The sequence below is a fragment of the Callospermophilus lateralis genome, chromosome 1, assembly GCF_048772815.1.
Source record: "Callospermophilus lateralis isolate mCalLat2 chromosome 1, mCalLat2.hap1, whole genome shotgun sequence".
Lineage (NCBI taxonomy): Eukaryota > Metazoa > Chordata > Mammalia > Rodentia > Sciuridae > Callospermophilus > Callospermophilus lateralis.
The window spans coordinates 118,414,689-118,418,697 of record NC_135305.1 but is presented as its reverse complement, the minus strand read 5'-3'; positions in this window follow the sequence as shown (position 1 = coordinate 118,418,697).

Genomic DNA, 4,009 nt, shown 5'->3' with positions numbered 1-4,009 from the left:
TTTGGAAGGCTGAGGCAGGAGGATCACAAATTGAGGCCAGGTTCAACAACTCAGTGAGGCCCTAAGCAACCTAACAAGACTCTGACCCAAAACAAAAAAAAAAAAAAAGAAAAGAAAAATTAAAAAAGATCTGGGGATGTAGTTTTGTGGTAAACCCCCTGACTTCAACCCTCAGTACCTTCCCACTAAATAAATAAATAAACAGTCTCTTAGATCTTGGCTGAGAATCCAACTGGCCCTGGACATTTCTTTGTTGAAAGGCTTTTAACTGCTGCTTCAAATTAATTGCTTGATATTGGTCTGTTTAGGTTTGCTATATCCTCATGGTCAATTTGGTCGGGTCATATGTTCTACAGATTTTCAACATCTTGTAGATTTTTCAGCTTATTGGAGTATAAATTTTCAAAATAACTCTTAGTGAGCCTCTGGATTTCAAACTGCTATCAACTTTCCTCTTAGAACTGCCTTATATACTGTCCCAGAGATTTGATAAGTTGTATTTCTGTTTTCATTTTTCCAAGAATTTTTACTTTACCCTGATTTCTTCTATTATCAATTCCTCATTTAAAAGTGTATTATTTCATCTCCAGGGGTTAAAATGCTTTCTGTGTTTTGTCTTGTCATTGATTTCTAACTCCATTCCATTCTAGGATGCAAGAAATTATTTATTTTTTGTATCTGATAAGACTTGCTTTGTGTCTAAAATATGGTCTATATAAGAAACAGTTCCATATGATATTGAGAGGAAAGATTCAGTTGTTTATGGATGGAATCTTCTACAGACATCTGTTAGGTCCATTAGATTAAGAGAACTTTTTAGTTCTGAAGAGAGTTTACATAGTTTGATTTATACAGTGGTGAGATAAGTGTGTTGAAATCACCCTGTATTATTGTTTTGTAGTCTATTTGTTCTTTATGTTGAGTAGGGTGTGTTTTATGTATGTAGATGTACTTGTGTTTAGGGCATAAATATTTTCAATGATCACATCTTATTTTTGGATGATTCATTTAACCAGCACGAAGTGAAATTCTTTTCCTATTCTGAATAATTTCTGTATAAATTCTTAGTGGTCAGATGTGAAAGTAGCTATCCCTGCTTGCTTTTGGTCCCTATTTGTATGGTACTTTTACCTTCAGTCCATGAATGCATTTGCTGTAAAGTGATTCTACTGCACCAACATGTGCTCCCCTGTAAGCCCCTTTATGAGGTATAGTGTTGGGTGCCTGAGGTTCCCCACATGGGCTGCATGGGTTTACCCTCAGGAAATGCCTTCTGTGGACCTGTGCATTTCAATGAGAATTGAGTGAACTGGCAACCCTGGGACAGCCAGCTGTGGATCCTCCCTGAGGTGCTGCAGCCTGCATCTGAGCTTCTACTACTGGCAGCTGTGAGTCACTGAGCTGTGAGTCACCTTGCTGCCACTTGTCCACAAAATGTTATCTAAGCACTTGGTGGCTCTCTGCAACTGTGGATCCTGTGGGTGCAGGCTCTCTGTGGGATGTCTGTGGCACAGGGGCTCCAACCTGGCTGCTGCAGTTCACCAGGCTTTACCCATCACAATAACAGAGAGAGGGTGTTCGTTGTTGACCTGTTGTTGCCTGAATCAGGCAGAGGCTCTCTGGTCAGCTGTGTTTTTGCTGCTTCATCTCTGGGATGTGGATGGACCAAGGGTGGCTGCCTAGGTCTGCCTCACCATCTTCCCCAATTGGTTGTAAATATTTTAAACAATATCTTAGGAACTTACATACACCCCAAATTGGTGCAATTACTTCACCCCTAAATGCATTAAGCAGATCCCTCCTGAAACACACCAATAGCAATGGGATTCCGATTTATGGACCCTCTGGGGATTTGGTGAAGTTCACTGGACACAGGGTGCAGGTGCTCCGGATTTGGATGTTCTCCTTGGCTTTCACTGGTTGTGAGACCTTCGGCAAGTTAACACCATGGAGCATCTGTTCCCTCATCTCTGAAATCTGATGCTCATTATATCTTTCACACAGGGTTGGGAAGAGCAAAAGAGACTGCCATGCACATTAGTACGAGGGTCCTCTTCATGTGATGCTAATGCTAAAATAAAATAGGCTACCCTTTCCCTTACGGCTGTGTATGGGGTAACCATTCCGTCTAAAGCTCAAAGCTCCCGTGGGCTCTGTCACATACTAGATGTGCATTGCAGAGGAAAGTTTTCTCCTGAAAACATTTTTAGAAAATTGTGTTGCTTACTGGCATGATTCAGTCCATTAATTATTAAAGGCAGAAAGCTCGACATTATAACACCCTGGATTCATGCCTCAAGCCCTCTGGGTGGCCCCCACACATGGCTTACTTCCCTAAACTCTGTGAGTCCAATTGACCTCATGAGGTTTAAATCAGTTTTTCTCTGTATTCTTAGGTACCAAGGAGGTGGGGCCTAGACACACCATGCACAGAGGAGCCTCCAGCAAGAGTGTTCCAGGTGAGCAGCGATGTTTCCATTACTGCCCAACCAGCCTGCCTTTAATTAAGAGCGGTCTCAATTACAAGTGGGGGCAGAGGGTAAAATTCCATTAGGAGAATAAACCAGCTGATGCACTGCTTCTAGGCCCAGTGGAGAGCTTTCTTTTCATGAGTTCAAAATTGCAAGCTGACTGCACTATCTTCTTTAATTAGGAGAACCCAGTCATTGGCCTGATAATTAAAGAAACGGCACAATTGTTGAGATTGAGAAGACCATCCCCACAGTCCCAGCCAGAATGTGGTGACCAGTGCTCCCTCATAAGCACACAGAGTGTCCTGCACTGGGGAAGCAATGGGCACAGTTGAGAGGCAGAGAAGTGTTGCTCTGAACAGAGGAAATAGGTCCTGATGACCCTGCGGGTCTAGTGAGTCCCTGGGTGGAAGAGAGACCTGGGATTGGGTCCTGTACTGCTGTAAGCACAGTCTCTGGGTCTCAGCAGGACCTGGATTTTCCTTGCCTCCATTTGGTGCCCTTCATTCAATCGAGGAGTGTTGATTGGGTGCCAACCTCGTGCCTTGCAGACGATGCCTGGGCCTAGAGAAAACCAAATGTGTCCAGAACAGTGCTGCAGAGCAACTGGGGGATGGAGAGACAAGAGCTGGCCTTTCAGGAGAGGTGGCTCTTGGCTGAGTTTGAGCTCCATCTTGGGGGAGCTCCGGGTGCCTGCATTGCTGGGCAGGAAGGGTCCATCCAAGCTGCTGGGGGACACAGGTGGGGGCTGAGTGTGCTGATGACCCTGGATGTCCACCACAACCTGGGGCTGCACAGAGGAGCTGGGCCTGCCTCCCATTCTTCCCCCTGGCCTGGACCATGGCCCTCTTGGTGTGTGATTCTGGGGAGGAGGACTCACCTGCAGTCACTCCCTTGGTTGCTGGCTGTAATCAGGGCACAGAACAGCATCTTCTCCCCCCCCTCTGCCCTTGCAGGGGTCAGACCAAGAAACCCAGGGTGTTTGCTGATCCCAGCAGAGCTGGCACTGGCCCCCAGGAGCCAGGGCTCACACACAGGGTGCTGCTGGCGCAATATGGCCTGAATATGCATTTTGTTCTTAAATGTTTCCTTCCTTTTCTCTCAGTATGTGTGGGAAAGGAGAGGAATTTGACATTAAAAATTACATTTCTGTATTTTCTCAAGAAATCAGATAATCCCACAACAGAGGCCTCACAAGACGTTTCACTTGGAGATGTGAAAGGAAGAGGGGGTGTTGCGGGAGGCATCTGTTGAGAGGCAGCTCCTTTAAGCCCTGTGCTTGAAAAAAAAAGTCAATCATGTGATAATTTAGGGCAGGGGACAGCAAGCATTTCAGTAAAGTGTCAAACAGTAAATATGGTTGGCTTTGATGGTCACCTGGTCTGTCAGAATGACACTGTGTTGTGAAGGATGTCATAAACAATACTTCATGGAGAGTGCATACTGACCCCAATAAAACTTTACAAAAGCAGTCAGTTGAACAAATCTGGCCCCAGGTCATAGTTTGCTGAACTTTGATCTAGGAAAGAGTCACCTAG